The sequence below is a fragment of the Mytilus edulis genome, chromosome 4 (assembly GCF_963676685.1).
Source record: "Mytilus edulis chromosome 4, xbMytEdul2.2, whole genome shotgun sequence".
In the NCBI taxonomy this organism is placed as follows: domain Eukaryota; kingdom Metazoa; phylum Mollusca; class Bivalvia; order Mytilida; family Mytilidae; genus Mytilus; species Mytilus edulis.
This window is the reverse complement of record NC_092347.1, coordinates 80,532,967-80,558,658: the sequence shown is the minus strand read 5'-3', so window position 1 is coordinate 80,558,658 and position 25,692 is coordinate 80,532,967. Positions and strand designations below refer to the sequence as shown.

At 31.9% G+C, this 25,692-nt stretch overlaps 1 protein-coding gene across 4 annotated transcripts in view; it reads left to right on the top strand.

The window, feature by feature from the left end:
- The window catches only part of LOC139520677 (zwei Ig domain protein zig-8-like), a 65,658-nt gene that overhangs the window by 6,638 nt on the left and 33,328 nt on the right, over positions 1-25,692 (top strand). Inside the window, exon 2 of one of the 4 annotated variants that reach the window (XM_071313536.1) lies at positions 15,816-15,991. The gene's annotated coding sequence lies outside the window, so the exon portion shown is untranslated. Of the gene's footprint in view, positions 1-15,815; positions 15,992-20,927; positions 21,130-25,692 lie in introns of those variants that run through there. The other 3 variants (XM_071313539.1, XM_071313534.1, XM_071313533.1) reach the window with 3 other exon arrangements.

Sequence of the window (25,692 nt, the reverse complement as noted above, 5' to 3'; positions counted from 1 at the left end):
TGTAATGAAAGACATTTCAAATTATAAAAAAGTTCATTAATGTTCATGAAAGGATTTTCCGTGCCTACAAAATGATTGACGATAAACATTATAGTTTTCAAACTTTCTGTAAAAGATCAACGCTAGTGCTGACATGTCTTTTCATACTATATTACGCATTTAATTCTCTAAGTGAATAAAACATGAAAGCTTAAATTTATTTTATTCGATTTCCATTTGCACTTTTAGATTTTTACCATGAATCTGATAGACATGTTGTGACGTATAATAAACAGAAAACGAAAATAATATTGCAATATTGAAGTTAACACTTAGCAACGAGTAAATTATATAAATGAGGATAAACTTTTACTCTGGGGTTTTAATGAAAATAATGCATTTAAAAAGATAAACGAAAATGTTTGAATAGTTGGTAATTGGCTACGCAAACAGACTTAATCCGATACATTACGAAATTAAAACACGGAGTCATTACTAAACCTTAACGGTTATCTTGTTTTATTTTAATTTGTAATCAGCTACCAACAAATTTATGTTGTATCGACTACGTGTTATATTTGCATGAATTTGTTCTTTAAAAATGTTTTTGATCAAGGCTGTTAGTTTAACGTGCAAACGATATTAGTAAAATACAAGAATCAGAAATGTTAATCATAATACATTTATCCGATTTTATGAAGCTTTCTATAAGATCTAAACTGTGCATGAACATTAAATTTGTTTTATGAACTTTCCGTGACTTTTAACATATTAAAAGCCAACAAAGACTTTAAAGAAGAAAATCCTTTAAATTTTTTATTGCATGTAGAAATCTCTTTTTGGGTTATGCTTATACTGTCCATGAACTATACCAGAAGAGGCGGATCCAATTAGAAATATAGATAAACCCATCATAGATACCAGGACTAAATTTTATATCTACGCCAGACACGCGTTTCGTCTACAAAAGACTCATCAGTGACGCTCGAATCCAAAAAAGTAAAAAAAAAAGCCAAATGAAGTACGAAGTTGAAGAGCATTGAGATCCAAAATTCCTAAAAGTGTTGCCAAAAACAGCTAAGGTAATCTATGCCTGAGGAAGAAAAGCCTTAGTATTTCAAAAAAAATCTAAGTTTTGTAAACAGTTAATTTATAAATATAACAATATCAATGATAATTCATGTCAAGGGGATTCCAACCATACATCCCAATCAAAACGCATTTATCGTAAAACATAGAGGGGTCACGCTGGATTCACCACTGAGAAGAAACATTTAACATATAAAAAATTTAATATGAGTCAAGAATTCCGAAAATAATTGTTTTATTTGAAGCAAACATTATATGTGCAGTATCAATTGTACCAAAAAGGACATTATAAATGTCTGTTGACTTTTTTTAAACCATGTCCATGACAAACTGATTCGGAGCCGAACAAGTCAGATAGGTCAGAATACACGAATTGATACAACATTTCTTTTCTTTCGCAAGAAATGTTACGTGCAGTACCTGATATAGTTTTAGATGATAATTAGCGTGCTTGCATGTCGTATACAGATGGTAAATCAAATATGGGCAATATCCGTGCTGAACAAAATAAATCATCAGCAACAACCTCTTTGTAGACAATGTTTTAATTATAAAACAGACTTATTGTTTTCCGTAATTTTATTCGTTAGTGGGCAAATCAATCAAGTAAAGATTGTTATTGTAACATCTCTGTGACGTCAGTATATGAAAGATGTCATACTTGACATACATGTGTACGAAAATAAAATGTCCTGCGTATATTTAAAAAGTTATTTGAAGAGATACAGAATTACTTGTTTGGCAAGGATGAATTAAAAAGTAAATTCACAAAAATACTGAACTCCGAAGAAAATTCAAAAAGAAAAGTCCCTAATCAAACAAATCAAAGGAATGGATAACAACTGTCATATTTCTGACTTGGTACAGGCATTTTCTTATGTAGAAAATGGTGGATTAATCATGGTTTTAAAGCTAGCTAAACCTAAAATACTGAAGTATGGCATATACATATGCATAACATTAAGTTCACGAAACATGTAAAAGTTGCTGTCTAGTCGTTGTATGAACCAAGAGCTGAGTTATACTACTGTTCAACACACTATTTCTTGGATTCTATTGTTCAAGTTTTGTAAGGACTCTTTTATTCTTTAAAATATTCTGTAATGAAAACAGTTAAAAAGACCCCAAAGTAATAATCATAATGAATTACTATGAATAAACAATGATTTAATGGACTATTTATACGTAACGTAATAACTTTTTCCATCAATGATTTATAAGTTTGTAGTCATGTACGTTTTGTTTTAGTTGCATGCCTAAGAAAAAGAGTCAACATTTGAGTCTTTTATTTTGTTGTTGTTGATTGATATAAGTGTCATATACTAGTAGATAGTTCAGATATTATCGAATGAAGTTGTACAGCTCTAATGGTAAACTGATTGCGTCATGCAAGAATGTACTTCGTAGAACACATTTTTCGTTATTATTAAGCGTGCGTTATCTTTATTTCAATGTTAATCTATTACTCGAGCACAAGGATCGCTTGAGTTATTTATTTCGATGACTGTTTCGTTGCTTGTCTAGAAAATATTTTGCGAATAGCTACAACATCTTTTTAATACTACCAAGTTAAATTCTTTTGAGAGATAAAACAAACAAAAAAGAATTTATTTTACATCAATTCTTTTCAAATTATATATAAACTATTTGCTCAGGTAATTGAAATAAGGATAGTTAAACAACATATTGAGCTATATTACAACAAAAATTTGTATTGTATCAAAATATATAGATAAGCATTAATGGAACTCTTCATAAACATTAAACAACACACAGTATATATAAGACGGATACACCTGGGAACACCAATAGGAAAAAAATCAGTCCGTTCGGCCTTCAACAATGTGAAAACCAAAGGTATGATAAAATTTGAACCAATTCAAACGACAAATCTAGATAACTGATTTATAATAAAAATGATAATAAAAAAAAACAATGAATTGCATGCAGCAACCATTGGTTTATAGATTCCTTATTTGGGACAGGCACATTAAGAAAGTGGAGACTTAAATCATTTTTTCTGATTTGATAACCTTCACCTTTACCAGGAACAGTGGTGTAACTGCTATGCAGACTGTAAGGGCTTAACTTAATCATTGATCTTTTTCTTTTTTTAAAAGCTTTTCTGATTAGTATTTCTTTTTCTTTTGTTTCTTTCAAAATGTTTTCCGGTACTTTAATCTACAACAAGTGTTGTACGCACATCTATGAAGAACCATAACGTATTACATTTTTATATCAATTTAAGCGTAACCTCACCAAACGCCATGAGAGTTATTTAGTTATACGACTTCCAATGTTCCAGGTGCAATACATAGTAACACAGTTTATTTCCCCTATTAGTCTGTTTAATTCTTCTAAAAAAAAATTATTTTGGTTTCAAATAATGAATTCCTTACCTCAAGTCAAGTTTTCTCCTTTTGTATACTAAAGACAAAATTTCACATAACATTGCATGAACGAAATAAACATTACTGGAAGTTGACAAAATAAATCATCAGCAACAACCTCTTTGTAGACAATGTTTTAATTATAAAACAGACTTATTGTTTTCCGTAATTTTATTCGTTAGAGGGCAAATCAATCAAGTAAAGATTGTTATTGTAACATCTCGGTGACGTCAGTATATGAAAGATGTCATACTTGACATACATGTGTACGAAAATAAAATGTCCTGCGTATATTTAAAAAGTTATTTGAAGAGATACAGAATTACTTGTTTGGCAAGGATGAATTAAAAAATAAATTCACAAAAATACTGAACTCCGAAGAAAATTCAAAAAGAAAAGTCCCTAATCAAACACATCAAAGGAATGGATAACAACTGTCATATTTCTGACTTGGTACAGGCATTTTTTTATGTAGAAAATGATCTTTTGCTTTTTTTAAAAGCTTTTCTGATTAGTATTTCTTTTTCTTTTGTTTCTTTCAAAATGTTTTCCGGTACTTTAATCTACAACAAGTGTTGTACGCACATCTATGAAGAACCATAACGTATTACATTTTTATATCAATCTAAGCGTAACCTCACCAAACGCCATGAGAGTTATTTAGTTATACGACTTCCAATGTTTCAGGTGCAATACATAGTAACACAGTTTATTTCCCCTATTAGTCTGTTTAATTCTTCTAAAAAAAATTATTTTGGTTACAAATAATGAATTCCATACCTCAAGTCAAGTTTTCTCCTTTTGTATACTAAAGACAAAATTTCACATAACATTGCATGAACGAAATAAACATTACTGGAAGTTGACCAATTTCATCTTAACCCTTTTTTGTGTACGAGATTATGTAACATCTAACCTCAAGTTTCAAAAATATTCTATAAATCCACCAAATAAAAATACAACCAAGTTATATGTTAATGACTCAGAAATGTTTTACTGTAATAAAATGCAGGATTATGTTCTTACAACAGTCACAATGTTTACAAAAATTAGTTACACTCGTACATGTTTACACTATCCGGTCTTCAATAATAGGAAAGTTTGTTTAACACAAAACCTGCTCTAGCAGAGTTATTAGGAAAACAAACTGACTGAAATCGACACTTCACGAGTGTAACGGCCACAACACAAATTAGTTGACAGATGTGTTAACTCTTCGCGGTCATAGATCACCAATTGAGTCGTTTGATCTGTAATTGTACCGATAATGTTCTATTTCCGATTTTGACATTTTGCCTGAATGTTCATGATGAAGGATACGCTTACCCTGTCGCCGTACGCGGTCTAGCTACCGTTTGGATTTCATTCTACACCTCCATATGTAGCATGATGAAGGAGACGCTTACCCTGTCGCCGTACGCGGCCTAGCTACCGTTTGGATTTCATTCTACGCCTCCATATGTAGCATGATGAAGGAGACGCTTACCCTGTCGCCGTACGCGGCCTAGCCTCCGTTAGGATTTCATTCTACACCTCCATATGTAGCATGATGAAGGAGACGCTTATCCTGTCGCCGTACGCGGTCTAGCTACCGTTTGGATTTCATTCTACACCTCCATATGTAGCATGATGAAGGAGACGCTTACCCTGTCGCCGTACGCGGTCTAGCTACCGTTTGGATTTCATTCTACGCCTCCATTAAAGTGTGTTACCTTGATTTGTATGATGAAGGAGACGCTTACCCTGTCGCCGTACGCGGTCTAGCTTCCGTTTGGATTTCATTCTACGCCGCCATTAAAGTGTACCTTGATTTGTATCTTCTTAATCGATTTGTAGATTTGAACATCAGTTAATTTATGTCGCCTCAAAACCCTTACCCGACTTGACTTGCGACATGGTTCTGTTAATACCAATGCTACATCAATCTTAAAAGACCAAAGGTTGCAAAACACTTGCTCTACCTTTGAAAAATACAATGTATGTCATTGTCCCTGCATATGAAGCAACATCATTTGTGTGTGCGTAAATGGATTGACGATTTTCACTTGGAAACTCAATTTATATCTTATGATACTTACTAAAGACGAAATCATAGGCTTGTTCTATGTTCCTTTGGAATTTCAGCCAAAGATAAAAGAACTAGATCTTCCATCACTGTATTGGATAACTATATAAGCGTCCTTACAAACAACGATATATTGATAGGTCTTTCCAGTGCTCCACAAAACCTGTTTCTAAATTATTAACCACAATGTTATCAAAGATCTTTTGGTTCACATTCAGTGTTAGACTCTCTCATCTTTAATATTCATGTAAGGACGCCTCCGGTTGCGGAAGTTTCTTGTTACATTGAAGACCCATTGGTGGCCTTTGTCTGTTGTCTGCTCTATGGTTGGGTTGTTGTCGCTTTGACACATTCCCCATTTCCTTTCTCAATTTTGTGTAATATAAAATATTTGTCTTTTCAACACTTCACACAAGTACAGTATTCCCAATTCAAAGCTAAAAGAGTTGGTATTACTTTGTCTGATAAAAAAAAAGACCAACGTAGATATAAGTATCTTGTCTAATTGAGGAATAAATCTTACTTTGTAAAAAATCACTTTGAAACTGACATTATAAATATATGTGATTTCTTAAATTGTAAACGAACTGTGCGCCTTTCATTACCGATCTGTTCTTATTTTTATATCGGAGTCCTTTCAAACACTTGACAAAAAAAGAAGATAAAATTTAATTCACATTCAGATATATTGATGATGTTCTTTCCATTAACAATCCGAACTTTTTTGTTTGGTTCCATTTATATATCCCCTAGACTAGAAATTAAAGAACAACAGACAACGCTTCTTCCGCCTCAATTTTATACTTATACCTCGAATTTGACATATACAGTCATCTAGTACCAGCGTCTATGACAATTTTAATTTTGAAATTATCAATTTCACCTGCATATGGGATATACATTTCCCAACTTATTCGGTATTCAATAGCATGCAGCTCCTACTCCGACTTTGTGAAACGTCAACAGTGTCTGAGCAGAAATTTGACGAACCAGGGATATTAGTCTTCTTTTGTTATATCCATTTGACGTGACTCGGTACTTTAACGAACGCGTCATTGTGTTATTGTTCTAGGATAATTTTTATATTCTTGTCTTTCATTTTTGCTAATGTGCTTTGTCTGTATGCCTTTTTATGCTTCTTTGTTACATATTTTTCTTATACTGATCAAGTTTATAACACCATGTTGACTGTTGTATCCCTTTTTTGACATTTTTACCTATTTGGTCTGTTTGTTTTGTTCACACAAAGTTGTCAAAGTAATGGAATGTGATGCGACTATCATACAATTGAGAGGTTTTGCTAGCTTTTAACCAGCTTTAATCCACCATTGTCTACATAATAATATGCCTGTACCAAGTTGTATCCATTCGTTTGATGTGTTTGAGCTTTTGATTTTGTCATTTGAATATACTTTCTGCTTTGAATTTTCTTCTCAGTTCGGTATTTTTATGATTTTACTTTTTGTAACTTTTAGAGAACGTGTTTTCAAACAAACAATCGGTATTCTTATGGGAACCAATTGTGTTCCTCCTTTTGCCGACTAGTTCTTTTATTAATGTGAGGCTGACTTCATACACGATTTTCTTAAGAAGAAAAAAAATAAGTTGGCAGTATCCTTTTACTTTACTTTCCGCTATAAAGATGATGTTCCCTCATTAATTAATTAAGAATTTGGTAACTATGTTCCATCGAATTTGAGATAAAGGATACAAAACATACAGTTAAGTCTGTTTCATATCTTGACTAATATTTAGAAATTGACAATGAGGTTCGATTGAAAAAAGACGAATTACGACAAAAGAGATGATTTCAGCTTCCCAATTGTAAACTTACCATTTCTATATAGTAATATAAGTTTTTGTTCTCAACCGACCTTTATTCTTAATTTCATCTAGATGTTAGTGGGGACATGATGCAGACAAAACCTATCTGTTGTAGTCTTTATTTCAAATTCGATGGGATAAATACGTTCAACAGCGTCATCAAACTTAGAATTATTAAACGAGAGGACATAGTCCTAATATAGCGGAAAGTGAGGTTAAATGATACTGAAAGATTATTTCAGTCTTTATAAGAAGCTCTTGTATGAAGTTATCCTCATTTGAATCAGGAACATGTCAGAAAGAAGAGGGGACAAATAAGTTCCGATGGCATTGCCGATTAAATTGTTGAAAATCACATCCTACATTTGTAACAAATTTGTTGTTAATCAAACATCTTAATGATGCAAGTTTCGGGACATGTTTTGTTTGAATCGGTATGATTTTCACAAAGTAATATTGATCCCATCAAAAGAAAAGTACTTGTATCTACGATGGCAATCTATTTTTATGAAACAAAGCAGGACCAATTATTTCCATTTGTCTTTTAACATGGAATCGGGAATACTTGTGAAAATGGTAGAAGAGTTATATTTTTAAGTAGTATTGAAGAGGAAAGAGACTAAGATTGTACACTAACAGATCATTCGAAGTTTAAAGTATTCGCATCTGATTCATGCCGCTCCCGCAATAATTTTGAAGTCCGTCTTTGATTGCTGATAAAAGTGATGTTATTAATATTGAAAGAGGTTTCGTGGAGCACTTGTTATACATTATGTACCTAAATAAATTTTCAAGCAGTTTATGTAATGTCATTTACCTAGCCATGCAGTTTGGAAACAAGCGGAATTTATCGCATCATAATGTTTACAGTGTTGTGGTTTATATGGCTGTATTTGCATACTAGTATCGGTTTTATCGGGTCATACATTTATTTCATCTTGATAGTTTATATATAACTAAGAAAGTATTGGTACCTGGATTAACTGTAATGGTCCTATATCTCACATTTACCTTTAGTTTGGCATTCTATATTGTCGTGCTTTTATCAGATTGCTTTACGACGTTTCAACACAAAATCCTTTGCAGGTATTCTGATTGATATATTGACTAGGAGAACAGGGTTTATTTATTTTATTAGTTAGAATATGGCTTCGATTTTATTGAAGTAACCGCAAGTACTCTTTATTGTTCTGTACTTTGTTTTGTTTTATCATGTAACTGTATGTTCTTGTACTTTAAGACCGATATGGGGAGTAAAGCCATTAAAAACTAATTTTACAGTTTGTCCATATGGTGTGTTATTATTCCACCAAACAAGTTTAGGATGAGGCTTGGGTATTCACAAACATGTTTAAGTATGCTGTCTGTCACATTTATATTTTTTTCATTGTTAGTGTACATATTGTTGAGGTATAAACTACTGGGTAGGTTTCCTCTTTTGAATTGTTTACCAATATGTTGGCATGTGGTAGCCACTTTCTTGAAGCGCTCATATGGATACCAATAATCTTAAAACATCACGTTCATCTAGAATATATCTTCAATATATAAATATATAGATGCATGTACCAGATGAGAATACAAGAAATTATAGAAAACTCTATTTTAATTCTATATGAACTGTGATCGAATTGCTTAAAAGTCGTATTGCTAATGTCGTTTGTCTATATGTATTTTTGTGCTTCTTTGTTACATATTTGTTTGTTTTATAGTGATTAAGATTATAACACAATGTTGACTGCTGTACCCCTATTTTTGATATTTTTACGGTAAAATTTTACCTCTTATATCTGTTTTTCCTGTTCACACATCGTTGTCAATATACAGGATCTTGTCTGTCATACAAGTGAGAGGTTTACTTGGCTATCAAACCAGGTTTAATCCACCGTTTTCTACATAAGAAAGTGTCTGTACGAAGTCAGGAATACGACAGTTGTTATCTATTCGTTTGATGCATTTGAGCTTTTGATATTGACATTTGATTATTGAATTTTCTGTTCAGCATTTTGTGATTTTACTTTTTATATTAACTTAAAATGAAGTTTACATTTCTAATTTAATTGTATCTCGTAATATATAATACTATAAACATTACAAAATTGGAAATAAATATAATTACATTGGAACAAAGACACAAATAAATGGAAACTTGCACATAAAATGGCTGTTTGTGAAACAAACCTGTGTGTATTACAATGCATAAATCTTATATTTCGTTTGATTTTGTTTAATATATTTATACTATACACTAAATCAAGTTATTTTATGTTTTGATGTATTACGATGAATCAAGATAATAAAAGTTTGCGAAGATATTGTACCTTTGTGTAATACTTTTCTCGAATCGTCTCGGTGGTCTCGCTATGAGTGCTAGAGTTCTAGAGTTTGTTTTAAGACCAGATCAATTCAAATAAAAGACTGCGACTGACTCATACTGTCATACGATTACAAAATACCATTCCCTGGTATAAACTGTCTCTTTTTATAGGTGAAATTACATGTATCTGAAAGATAAAGATTTTAAAAATAAAACGATTGGAGTATAGAACAAATTTATTACGCACCAGGGTTTGACAAGTATTTGTAAACATTAGATTCCAGTCAATATTTAGTATTCAAAATACAATATTTCAAATATGTCAATGTTTTATTTCCATACAAAACCAGGCCAGGCTAAAAAAAAACGTCATTACCTTTTTACATCCTAACTTATAATTCTGAAATCAATTGCTAGAACACAAATTTGAATAGTTCTCACATCAGAATTTTACATATAATCTATTGATTTAAAATTAAATTATGAAATATGAGGACTACAGATAAATGTTTCGATAAATATTTGCTTCACTAATATACTACAAAAGGGATGCCTTCTCAATTAAATAGTTATTAATTAAGTGGAACTTCATACTAAAATATTCACATCATTTGATCAAAACTCAGATGATTTATTTGATTTTATCCCTTATCAGTGGATCAAATTTAGCTATTTTAAAACACCTTATAAATAAAAATAATACCGTATTATATATGCACTCATCAGTTTAAATGATAAATTGTTTTATTTTTAAGGATACGTGTTAGGAGCTACGACCTTTAAGTTGTGATGTAATGACTATATGGTTATTCTGTAGTACCATTTGACATTTATAGTTGTAGATTTTTTTATAATTTCAATGATTTGATAAGTTGCCATTATTACGTTCTGAATAAACTCATCATAGATGCCAGGATTAAATTTTGTAATTACGCTAGACGCGCGGTTCGTGTACAATAGACTGACAGTGACGCCCGAATCCAAAAAAAAGTTAAAAATGCTAAATAAAGAACGAAGTTGAAGAGTATTGAGACCCAAATTTCTAAAAGTTTTGCCAAAACAGCAAAGGTAATCTATTCCTGAGGTAGAAAAGCCTCTGTAATTTAAAAAAATTCAAGTTTTTTAAACAGTAAATTTATAAATATGATTATTCATGTCAGCACAGAATTGCTGACTACTAGGCTGGTGATACCCTAGGGGAATTAAAACTCCACTGCAGTGGCATCAACCCACATAAATGAAGTTGCTATCAAGCATCGACTAGTTAGCATGTGAGTCATTTATCCCTTTCTCATGCGGTATGTCATTTTGCAATAGCTATGCGTTTGTTCAATTACACTTCCATTGTGGTATTTAGATCTTTAAGTCCAATATCGGATGGTTTTGTTTGAGAAATCTGGTAGGCATGAGCTGAAATTGGCTGCTGTTTTCCTGAAGAAAACAAACTTAGTCTTGTCTGAAACCACTGCATTAGTAAGTACAGTGAATGAGTTTATATAACCTCCTTGGTATATGATGACTAATTTGTTAAAGCTGTTTTCGGTAATACCACCGACAATTACACATTACTGGTCTCACTAAGAATAGAACATAGGAGTTACATTTTAGTGTAGATTGAAACTTTACAAAATAAGTATGAATCGTTTGTGTTTAATTGACCTTGATTTAAGACTGATGGTTTTGATTTGATTTTTGAGTTTCAAATGTTTACTAGCGTATCCAATGACCCTGGCCGCTTCTATAGTTTCTACTCCTGCGGTCATAAGACATATGTCAAGCTATTATATATTCTTGTTTGAACCAAAAAGGCCTTATCATCCTCATCGAAGGTTTTGTTTTTCAAATTTGTATATTGCAACTGGAGAAGACTATACAAAAAATGAGCAAATAATGCGCATAGGATCATACTACTCTAGCGATACCGATGCAGTTTAACTATACTTTTAAAACGCTTCATATTTGTGCTCGAAATGGTTTATTAAGCTAAACTTTACATGAACTCTCCATTTAGACATTAAAAACTGATTGAGATCATATGTTTTTTAGGTTTACTTGATAACACAATGCTAATTCAACAGTACGCATTATATATTATTCCCGTGGGATTCCTTGTGCGTGCCCATGTCAATCATTCAAGTTATGTCTTAAACAAAAACTGTCACAATTAAACAATTAAAATATATTTGTGTATTTGATACCTTGACAAATTACATAATTGTGGTTTGATCACTGCGAAAATGCAATAAATGCTAATTAAGTGATTCATAGCGTATACTATTACATTAAAACCATGTTCATTCAGAAATAGTAGGTTAGCACGGACTTAAAAATCAAATCACACAGATGTATTTTATCAGGTTTTATAATCTGCCTTTTTGTTAGGTTACTTCCGAGTGAAGTACTGCACCAGGGAACAAATATCTGTCTCTGTCTTATTATATACATTTGTGTTTTAGAGTGCAAAGTATTTGGACATCATTCAATCGGTCACTATGTTTGAATCTATATAATCGTATTAGGAGGAGTATTTAGAACTGGTTTATGAATTACCAATTACTGGTATACCGTGTACAATTGCATATACTAGAAACCAACACCAACGATCTCTATAATGATATCTTTTTCACTGCAGTACACGATTTCAATATTTAAATTATATATTATAACTTGTGTCTATATGCTTATTACATTAGTTTCTCGAAAGTTTTAAAATTTGTTGTCATAGGACTGATAACTTAGCTGATGATACCCTCGGGGAGCAACAGTCCTTGTTTTATAAAAGTGAGTAAAGGAAATGGGGTTTTTGCAAAGAGACAAAAACCCGATCAAAAAGAAAAAAACCGCCGAAGTCCACCAATGGGTCTACAACACCGCATGAAAATTCCGCAACTTGGGGCGGGCTTCGGCTGATAGATTGATTTTTAATAATTGATCTCAAACTCTGGAGTGTTATTTTCAATCAATCACATTGCAAAGCCCTCAAGTATAACGACGAATCACTTAAAATCATTCACATATGCAAAGCATTCCAGAAAACGTCGTTAAATACATTATGATTACTTTATTAAAGATCCTTCCTTCCTTTTTTTTTTGAATGTATATATATACCGTTATTATATGTAGTATAGTGATCATTACATATTTGTTACAACACTAGTTTTTATATTTTGATACAGGTTGGGAGACATGTGCGCGAGCTTTTTCTTATAATATATGTAACACATCCAAATGTCCTGTTTTGCACCTTTTTCAAGTTTGAATTGCAGGTGCATAGCTTACGATTTGATGACGATATAATAGTTATGATTTCCGTGTGGGTTTTATATGTGAAATAAATGATCGTTTGTTCGATAGTATTGAAATAGTCAGGGTGTTTCAACGACCGTATTTCCTTTAAGCAAAAATCCGTCAATCAAGATTATTCTAACTCTCCAGTTCGGTGTTAATTTTACGTTATGACAAATAAGGACGAGAGCGATTCTTTGTCCATTAATCATGTAAACAGACAGCTAAAATCCATACAAAACAGATGTCATCTATTGAAACTTTTAATCCTTCCACTCAACACAAGTATTTCACCTTACAGTAGAGATTATGAAGTTGCAAGGTTCACTGATATATTTTTTGTAGGGATCAAAAGTAGTATTTTGCTATCAGGCTAAGGTCGATATTCGTCTCTTCATAGCAACAAACAGTAAGTAACCATATTACTGTTTCAATTTATATTTTGCAGTCTTGTGTAAATTTGTATTAATTTTTTTGCAACACATATTTGAACTTTTAAAAAATCAATAATACACAAATGTAAGATATAGGTCAATTTAAAGTTTCGATTTTTGGCGTCAAACGGTGTTTTTTTTTCATGACGTAGACGTTTCATCAAGGCTCGGACACGTACATGTATTGCGTAATGCAATGGGATTGGCAACATCAACAGGTACCCCGGGAATTCATTTTATCATAATATTTTTCAAAAATGAAATTTTTCCTCATTTTAAATAAAATTTAATGATGTCAATGGTTTATGCTTTGCGTAGTGCTTCTCGACGAATAGAAGATCGTATTGACCAAGTATCAGATACAGCGCCGTTTGCTATTTGAGTGCGCATGTCGTTGGTTTTCAGTGGTAGGCCGGTATCTGTTTCTTTTTATCATGCCTTAGTTCTAAGATTGTCTACATTGTCTACATTTAGATTAATGCACTTTAATAATCTGGTTATATTTACTAACATTGCAGATGAGACGAGGATGAAATAATTATCCAATTATCAAGTCGAAGAAATAAAATATCTAATCGCAACAGGAAAATGACAAACAAACAACAATGACAAAAAAATAATGATTAACTTCAAGCACCTCAGTCCATTTGAAATTCATGTCATTGAATTTCCCGCCGGTTTTTTCTTTGTATGTATATTTAAAATTCAGTCATTGGTTGACGAATTTTGGGCATCAGTTAACGACTGTTTCGATGGTGATTTCCTTTTCAACCATCTTGTATTATTACTTAGTGCTCATTTTGTTTGCTTAAAAAATTGACTACTGAGAGTTAAAAGTTTCGGCTAGATTTAAGTTCTTACTATAATTTTCTAATTGTGAGCTATCAAATCTATTGAAATGGAAATTTAATTATTTGAAATTATTCATAATGCGAATAATATGTCTTTAATCTCATCATGTATGTTGTCATTATATTTCGGTTCGATTATATTTGATTTGTTACGGGGAGGGGGATGTGGTCTAAGTATAATTTAACTACTGTAGCACTGTGGGTTTGAACACCGCAAGTTGCATGTATGCTCGACTCTACCTTTATTGACTTGTTTTCCTTCCGAAAGTCTGTGGTGTTCTCCGCTCACTTTGACTTCCTCCACCAATAAAAACTGACCGTCATCAAATTGCACAATAGTGCTGAGAGTAGCATTGAACATAGATCAATCAATATGTTATGGGTGCGACAAATGGAAAAGCCTATGATGGTCAGTCGCGCAGTAAAAACTCTTTTAAGAAGACAATATTCGGTAGCTTCTCTGGAAGAGTATATGTATATATGCGAAATCCTGATTTGAAATTTCTGAAAATTCTTATCAACTGAGATGTATCAATTTCAACAGGCGCTCATGGTATTTTGCTACATTAAACTTCAAATCGCGTAAGGGAACACTGAAGTCATCTATTATGTTGTAAATTAAAGTTCTCAATGAGACGTTGCTACTAATCTGTAGATGTATTTCAAGATATGAGAAACACCTAGCTGTATGTGTGGTATCTGTTATTTCAATTTCAAACTGTCACTACATTTTAAAGTATTCAGTGGTAGAACACTCCCTCTTTGGCGGAACTTGAGGTTGATGTCTAGTGCTAGATTTTTTATTTTCTAGTGCACTAAAAGCCTTTTTACGATATATGCATCAGACTATTAAACAAATGATAAAAAAAATGATAAATTTCGTGTGTCCGAAACTTTAAATCCGGATTTACCTTCATCGGCAAAGCCCAATCCACACTTTAAAAAATCAATTATGTATAAGACCTAAACACTTGAAATGCCACATGACCAAAAACAAAAGGGAAAATTTGTAGCTTTCATTACAAGATCGCATTTATTTTAGTATATAAGGTCACCTATATGTGAGAGGATTTTCATATTTGACTCCTTTGTTAATAAATAATACTTTTAATGAAGGCAAAATATGTTTTAGCAAGAAGCAGTGGACTTGAGCATCTGTCCTTATACCAGAGCGTTTGAACTGTCATGGTAGAAAATGTTTTTCAAAATACACACGTGTCTCCCAACATAAATTTAATAAAGAAATGTTCGAAAATATTAGTGAATAAAGTTTTGTATATATACATTGTACTTGATTAGGATAAACGACTTACGGTATATGCACATGAAGTTATGATTTCGCAACATGTTTTGATTAGATATAATACATATAGTCGTTGTTAAACTATTTTTAACTCATTTTGAAAAAAAGTATCTGGTTTCAAATTGATAAGTTTCGTACTCGTCTAGACCCTTACAGAGGCAATTAAAAACTACTGCGTTTGGTCCAGTAAAACTAATTCAGTAGAAACATCCTTGGAACTATATTGGAAAACAAAGCGATAAAGGTGAACTATACAAGATTTTCTAATTTTGTTTCAGGTTAATATAAAAGTTACAACAAATTACTCGATGTAACCTTAATGTGGTGTTTGAATCCGAATGGTTTTATGAGGATTTAACACGCATTTAGGACAGTCATCTACCGGATTTTATGTCACATCAAATGTATATTTCGTTACACTGTGGAGACCGCCATAGATAAAGTATTTATAAAGGTAGGTTATAAGTTTTATTTATTTATACAGAAATTCGTTCTGCACATATGGTGTAGCACATGTAATAATAATTCAATATTTCATCGGTATATTTTGAGCCGAACATATTTTTTTTCTTCTATTTCACTCTGTTATTGTGACAACGGAAAGAATTCGTGTTAACATCGCACATTCGTGATATAATCATTTGATAAGGTATGTTCTGCTGTTGCTCCTAGATTCAACGAAGTTATAAGAATATAGAAACTTCTATCTCCCTGTCTATATCTTTTTTTAGGTCTCGGCAGTGCATAAACACTTATCAACATTTGTTTTTACTGGAAATGGGTAACTATTTCTTATATTATACTGACTACAAATAACGGGAACATACGTGTACAGGATCCATGTAAAAGTGTATTACGATATAGAGATATATTTTCTCAGTGTCTCAACAATCATTGCGGGAATTCTCGCTACACTGAAGACCCATTGGTGGCCTTCGGCTGTTGTGTGCTATATGGTCGGGTTGTTGTCGCTTTGACACATTCCCTATTTCCTTTCTCAATTTTATATATGTAGGTACTTGATAATTACTGTAGATTGTAATTTCCTTCATGGTTTCTTTTCACACATTTTTTCCGGTCGTTTTTTTTATTTATTATTCTGCTTTATTATTATCTGTATTTCAATAAATGTAAAAAATCGCGTAGATTCGTGTTTTGTAATTTAAACTTAGTAACGAAGTTCATAAAAAAGTAGAATAGGATTAATATTCTACAACGAGCTTATTATCTGCATGATTGATTGATTGATTGATGGTTGTGGTTAAACACCACTGTGGGCATTCTTCATTATATCGTGGGCGTCAGTTTTTATAGATGTAAGAAACCTGAACAATCTAAGAGAACCACCAGATTTTATCAGGAAAACTGACAATCCTTTCTAATAAAGATAGGAATTTAACACTACTGCTAATTACGGGATTCAATCAAACAACCTAAAGTAACATGTAACAACCTCTAAGTACCTTTACTCTCTAAATGATGATTTGTGTACGAACAGTTACTGTATACAATTTTTTAAGAACAATACTGTAATGCAAGATAAAATAAACAGACCGACAGGACTGTTTTTAAACTGTTATTAGCTTCATTTGGTTACATTGCTTATCGTACAACCTCGCCAATTTGGAAACACTTTTAAATATGTCGCTGTAAAATATGATCGTTATGTCCAAAAGCAAATCGAATTATTCCTTTGACGGAGTTTTTTTTATTAATGCCTTGTTGCCATTTTTCAAACTTATTTTGAACATACATTTATTCATTATACATTCAGTGTATTAGGTTCCAACAATCCTGAGACCCAGATTCATTGTTACACTCCTCTTGTTTTTTTTAGTTGTCAAATACTTTCATTAGATGACCTAGTTTATTCAATGCGTTGACAAGGCAATAACCTTCAAATAAGGAGGTCAATATATACATAAGAGATGTCTTAACATATTAAATTGCTGAGGCATCAACGATGCTCAATACTATAAGTATTCGCCTCTTCGTATCTGAAAATGAATTCCTATTGATAAATAAGTAGCTCCTATATGCTATCGGCTAGTACTTGTCCATTCTATATTTCTACAAAATTAACGTTTTATATATGCATCTAACATGAAACTGTCTAGACGCATGGCCGATAGGAATCAGTTAATGTTAGAAAACCAGTGTTCATCTCTTTACAGTTACACCATGTATGGCGTATCTATTCCTGAGATAACTTCTATTTAATTGTACCTTTCGGTTTGTTTATCAAAATTGTTACACGTATAATACATGTATGCAGTCCATCTACACTGTTACACGTATACATGTATGCAGTCCTTCTAAATTGTTTGGCCTACTCAAATGAACTGCTGTCAAGTATTTCTTAAATATATTGAATTTAATCTTATAAATGTTTGTTTATTGATTCTACGATAACATTGTTGGTCTAGTTGTGAATGTATTTGTAAGATTTCATAATCGTCTTAAATTCTGTTATTTGTTATTAATCATGTCCCCGCATATGTGTCAATCTTCATTCTACAGGGTAGCTTGTCGATATATTATAGCAAATAAGTTAACCAAACATATTATAGCAAATAAGCTCACCCAACCCGGTTCTAAGGGACTTTTGAACTTCGAGTGAGGTCCGAACTTTTGGTTTGTGTTCATACCAGATTGCGAATTTGAGATGAAGTTCAGTACGTGTTGGGATTTTGAGCAAGAAATAAATGTGCATATATATTTTCAATCTAGCAGATACTCTTTGACTGCCGTGAATAGTCACTTGCTAAACAATGAACAAAAACTTAAAATTCAGAAATAATTGCGATGTTTTAGTCAATGCGACTTGGTGATTATCGCAAAATAAGAACTCGCGTTTGTATTCAGATACACATGTAAATTTGTATGCAGATTTTCTTGATATCGCAATAATAAATCTCGCATATATGGCCATTTAAAAAAAATCACAATTAGAGATGCACGCAATTATTTCTAAACTTTCAGTGATGTATGCATGCACATTGTGAACATTTATTTAGCTTTAATCGTGTTGATAAACAATAAACTTGTGTATATATAAATGTTTTCACCTTAAGAAAATGTTTTCAACAAAAACCTCTTAATTATGTGAAACAAAATAGGAATTGAACAGCTACTGTTATTTCATATGTAATATTAATGGCTTTTCTTAAAACCATTGTTTCCAAAGAATAAAATAATAACCGACATAAGAGAACGACATGGTTATCAAGCATGGTTAGGAGAAAAATTAAACTCAGTGTGAAAACGATCAGTAATGTTAGAAAGTGTCTGTAACTATGCAGAAAATTATAGGTGATAAAGCAGATAGAACTATTTCGGTAACGAAAATGATTGAAACTCCCTGGGGAAGATGAATTTCAATATTCCGTTAAACCTGTTGTAATGATAAAAACAGGATAAAAAACTACTTTGCCAAATCACATAATGATGTAAATTTCATTCCCATATTGAGTTGTTTTCAACGTTATGTAATTTTTTGCAGAAGATTGGATTTTATAAATCTGTGATGCAAGTTGTCAAATTGACTTTTCATCAAAATGTATTGCGAGGGATTCACTTACACTTTACAAATTATATTTGTATGATTGGCTGCTGTAATCTTAAGTTTCAACAATAGTTTAATTAATCATTTAAAACAAAAACTAAACAGAGTGGGAATTAATAGAAACCTAGTATTTTTATCGACTAAAAATAAATGTTTCTTTAACAAGGAGTGCGTAAAGAGATTTCTGCGAAGGCGGACTTAGATTAGAGGCATACTTTGAGATTTTAAAATATCGAATAAAGTTGATATGGAAATGGGGAATGTGTTGAAGAGACAACAACCCGATCAAAGAGCAGATAACAGCCGAGGGCCACTAATGGGTCTTCAATGAAGTGTTACAACTTTGTCAGATTTTTTTCGTCAGGGAACATAGATCTATAATCTGTATAGTATAAAATTCAAAACAGTGTAGCTGTGGCCATTGATTGACCCATCAAAATCATCCAGTGACTGGGACAATTTACGTGAACGTTTGTCTGTAACAACCACTGTTCATGACGTACCTACGATAGACATTTAAACTGTGGGGTCACCAAAGGTTTCTTAACGCCTTTAATTATAAAATAATTCGAAAAATTAATCAGGAATAAACTTTGTGTTTTGATTTATATAATTGATATAAATCAAAATATCGTGTTATTTCTGATTAATTTTTCGAATTACTTTATTTAGGTTTTGAGAACCTTTGGTGACCCCATAGTTTAAGTTTCTTTAAAAAGTACATAGTGAGCATTGGTCGTTACATACAAACGTTCACCTAAATTGTCCCAGTCAATGAATGATTTTAATGTGTCAATCAATGGCCACAGCTACACTGTTTTGAATTTCATACTATTTTACTTCTAAGGTCACTATAACGTTGCAAAACATAGGAAAATTATCAAAACTTACCATTTGAGAACAATTTTTGGACAAAAAGAACATGAGCAAAGACTTAAAATTGGCTACCAAGAATGACATTGAAATCAACATTAATATCTTCATAATTTACATAGAATAACGCAGTTAACAATATTTGCATATAAAGCCTTGAGGTTTCACATATTAAACATGTTAAAAGTTTATCGGAAATAAACGTTAGAAATAAGAAGATGTGATGTATACATGATTGCCAATGAGATAACTCTCCACAAGCATGACAAGAGCTCAAACGATACTGCAGTTAACAACTGCATGTTACCGATGATGATTTAAATCTCTTACCAAAAACAAAAACATGCCAATGGATTTTATGGTAAAGCTGACAAATTATGTATACAATATAAAAACTGGTATATGATTGCCATTGAGATAACTATCCACAAAAGCACACACGGCATAGCAGTTAACAACTATATATCACCGATGATTAAAATCTCTTAAAAATACAATGCACAATAAAATGAAAACATGCCATTGGAATTCAGGGTTAATCTTATAAATTATGTTTACAATACAAAAACTAAGCCTGTACAGAAGGACTGAATAAATACTGTACATACAATTTATTTAAAAGAAACCATTAAATTGTAAACATTACAGGAAGTATTAGCGTAATGGATGGTAATGTTGTTTCCATGAAAACATCTTTATGTTGTCTCAGTTTTTTCCTCAGCATTTTATTCCCATTTTCAACATTTGTTACGCATCAGTATGATTTTTCCTGATGACATTCGGCAAAAACTCTCTCCATAGATCTGCCCCACGGAAATGCTGCATAACATCTACCTGTTGAATGCATTACGAAACTTTGATGTTGTAAGCTAAAGCTATAAGACTATGTTCTGTTTGCCTCATTGGTAACAATTAATAACTTAACTCATTCTCTGAATGGCAGAGGATTGCTATTAGAATGACTAGGTATCTCTAGCATACAATTGATCGACAATCTCTTGAGTATTGCCGTTTATGTTTTGTCACTGTAAACCTGCTAATGTGATAATCAATTGAGTTTTATGGGAATAATGAATTTATTCACAATGTTTGATATAGTTTAATCAATTATCAGTTTTATTTTGGGAAGAAAAAAAACATCCATTAAGTCTGAGGTAAGAATTTGAGATATACTATCAAGATAAGTTAGGAATGGTTTTTTTTATTGAACATTGTTTTGTAGATTGTTTTATTGTCGTTGATGGATATTTTGTCTACAATGTATTGGGTTTTATAATCACAGTCAATAAAGAGATTATCGAAGATAAATTTACAATGTATTGGGTTTTATATAGAGATATATACAGTCAAATATAGAGATTATCGAAGATAAATTTCGCTACAAACCTTTAATAATGTTAATGGTAAGTCGTAAATTGACATCATATCGAGCCGTGTCATCACGTCACTAGTGAGCACATGACCTACAATTACATTGGACTGGTATAAATTACGACGGTTAATTGTTAGTTAATGACTAAGATAACAGAACTAAGGTTGCAACTCCCTCGGGTAAACTTTACTGTTACAAAAAAAGAAAACTTATTACCATGTCCATTTAATTATCAATATTTCTATTGCATGGTCCACATTATTCTCAATAATTCTTTATCGAACTGAAATGACACTGATTTGACACGGACCATGCTGTGTTATAATAAGTTTATAAAAAAGAGTTAGTAAAAGTCCTACTAACATTCATAAAATTATGTGATTCAAATAAACACAATTCATGGCGAATTAAGTAAATACAAATAAGTAATTTACTGGTACAATAATTCAGCATTAGAATAATCTATAATATAATTAGCGAACAAATCACCACTAATACATCTGGAAATATTGCATTAACAATAATAACATTAATGTACCAATTTTTCTGCACCAGATGCACATTTCGACATTTAATGTTTCTTCCCTGATGCTCCAGGCCAAATTTAAAAACCCCAAACTTGTCCAAAAATTGAAGAGCTGATACATTTGTAACCTGGACCCCTGTTGTGTTCACATTTCGCTACACTTCGGTTCGAAGCTTTAGATGAAATGATTGACCAGTTTAATACATTTGTACAATTAACTCGATTCTCTCGCTCATCATGTAACGTATGATTTATTTGTTAATTTTGCCTTGCTGATCATTTTGAAATTTGAATTTCTATTTCTCTATTTAAGTTTGAAAATAAGAGCACCAAACTAATGATCCCACCAATGATTTCAACACTTTTATCTTACTTGTAGATCTAGTCTTGTAGATACATTTTATGTGCCGGTTTTTTTCTCTCACGTAGTTTCAAAAACAAAGGCAACAAAACAAAACAACATTTCATTTAACAGTATCGTCTGGTTTTATGCCATTATCGAAGTACTGGCTACTGGGCTCGAGGACTTTAAAGCCCACAAGTAGTGAGTTTTTGACCCAGTAATAGTAACGATACTAATTTTACTGCACTAGTTGTGCATTTCGACAATATTTGAAATTTAGATATTAAATATCAAAATGTTGCAGCAACAAATTTTAAAATCACAATTCCCGTACTTGCATGTCAGTACCGAAGTACTGGATACTAACTAGGCTGTTGATACAATTTGAGAACTAACGGCATACGTAAGTGGCAAATAGAAATTTGCTTATTTTGTAATTGCCGTATTCTTGTATATAGATATAGATTTATGTTTTTTTCAACAATCAAACTATGGCAAAATTTGTTGATCTGCATTATGTTGTATCAGAATATCCAATCCCTATAATACTCACATAATAATCTATAAATATATACTAGTATTTGATATCACCAATATAAAACAAAAATGTTTTTATGTCAGTTTCACAGAATATTTAAAAGAAAAATGTCTAAATGATTTAATCGAAATGTTCAAAGTTGAAATAAAACATGATTGAATGAAAATTATTATTTCGTCACGGGTTTAGCTTTGTTGTTGTGCCATTGCATAACTTCCGGGCACCTAGTTAAACGTTCTTACAATATTACAAAACAGTAGGGTTAATCGAGTTAATTTTGAATATAGAGATTTTAACAGCATCCAAATTATTTCTTCCATGCTGCAAAGATTATTGTAAGTAATTATTCTCAGCATATAATTGGCAAATTATACAAAGACTGCACTATTTTGTTCATGCAATGAATAATGCCAGATGCAAATAATGTAATACGCTTTAATACCCAAAGGATGTTTACTTAAAGTACCATGGAAAATTTTAGTTTTTAAATTTAAAAATATTAGGATTGTTTGACATTAAAATTTATTTGGCAATATATCAGCCAATTTGAGGTTAGAAGCGTGTTAAAACTATCACGGTTTTTGCCATTTTCTGAGAGGTACAATAACAGGGATTTTGTTTAAACGGTTTTGTATGTCATTGAATTAAAAATATTTATTGTAAAGTAAAATCTTTATTGCAGTCGGAAGGATATATCAGATTTAAAGTATGATCAAGAATACAAATAAGTTATCATATTTAAAATAATGTTTTATAAGCTTGTATCGTTTTAGTGCCAGTGACACTCTCTGCAACATAAATATATCGACAACACTATGAACGGTACGTGCCTCTGACACAAATACCGAATATTACGTTTATAAACACGTTAATTAAGCTTTATTTCACTATATTTATTATTTTCTGAAGGAAGACTTGTTTTGGAGAAAGCTATGTCATGTCTGACCCGTCATTAATTGTATTTATTATTTTCTGAAGGAAGACTTGTTTTGGAGAAAGCTATGTCATGTCTGACCCGTCATTAATTGTATTTATTATTTTCTGAAGGAAGACTTGTTTTGGAGAAAGCTATGTCATGTCTGACCCGTCATTAAGGGTGAATGAGAAATGTTTCAATAATCTAAGGCTAGACTATAGGTCCAAATTATAGTACTCATCACAACACTTGTAATCGTAATAAATCTTCCCTCATTTATCACAAAACACTTTATAAATCAACAAACGCAAATAATAGGAAAATGAAATTCTGTTTACATGATAAATAGGGGCCGTATTTAATTGATTCAATTCCTTTAATAAAACCGTCTAGCTGGGATGGTACAATACTCATTTATCAATACTAACAAATCAAATTCAATGTAACTATTCGTATAAACGAATTAATGGAATTAAGATAATATAGATGAGTTACTGTCTCTAATATTGAGGATTTGACATTTCTTATTTCATAGCCCTCTTGTGCACTATTACCATGTGTTACCATAGAAAAATACCAGACAGAAGAGAATCGGCATGTAGTTAAGTGAATATTAAGTTGGTTTCTTTGACGTTGGGGATATTTAATGACCACCAATTGAGTTATCTTATCAATGTCATTTACGTTTAAGTATTGGTCATTAATATGGGGAAACATTATGGATCCATTATGGATCCACTATTATCAAACACTGCTACGGTTTTGCTAAGCAACAAGTAGTAACGCAGAGCGTTTAAATTCACAACATATAATTAGTAAATATGACTTTATTGCATGCTGTATGTAAGATTCCACCAAAGTGGGATTAAAACTAAGAGCTTTGTCGTTTCTATGTTCTTTGGGTCAATCAAGGAAGTAATATGGTCAATATGATAATTACATGGGTCAATGTACGATATACACGCGAAGATGGTAGTATTTTTTTTAGTTAACCGGTCAACTTTGCGGGAACCCATACATTCAATTACACAAAATTACTGTTTTACGAGAAGAGCTGTTTTACATGTTAAATTGTTGAAGGTCACGAAATATTGTATTTGCAACGTATAGCGAGATACAGTTGTTTTTGTAATTTTGGTCAAGGTGGTGCAGGCCATTTTAGCGAAAAATATTAAAACCACTAACGAACATTTATTAAATGATTTAAGCGAAGATATTATAATCAATTTTGTCGTGGGATTAATCATTTCATTTTTAAGTATGAAAGTCCATCGTAAAGCAAACGTGCTGGTTGAATAATACCCACTATACTCAAACCGCAGGACAAGACATTCTGCACGTCAGGACCATTTTTAAAAATACAGTGGCCAATATAGCAGATACATTATCCGTCGACAAAGGTATATTTCTAATAAGCAATCGTTGTAGCACCTTGCTATGTCTTTTATTTCTATCCAAATTATCATGGTTAAACACCTGTTAAAAAATTTACACAAAAACACACCAGAAAGATGAATGAACTATAAACTTGTTTTTGGTATCCGGAACCTTTTTAAATCGTTCCTATTCCAAGATTGTGGTAAATTCATGTTATTAATCATGTGCAAAATATAACATGTAGGAACTTCAGCTAGCTCTTTTGCATTTATTAACCCCATGAAAGTCATTTACGGCAAATAAATGACTTGAAATAATATTTTGTCATCAACACACACAAATTAAAAGATTGGGTGTCGTATATAGGAATGTTGAAGTACATACATACAAAAGACATTGTTTTAATGTTATAATTGTTCTGCAAGGACGAAATTATACAGTTCTAAATTAGAAACTGCACTATGCTGTCGTCATGTTTGGTACCCGAATGTGCACTTACCATGAACAATATGACGGGCATCACTATAGGAGCAGAATATGTTTATTCTTTTAATGATCACCAATATTGTTTAATTGTATATGTGTGCTCAGCAGTAAGTTGACTTTGTAGGTCTTTTGATGCATGGAATTGTTCGTCTTTTGGTC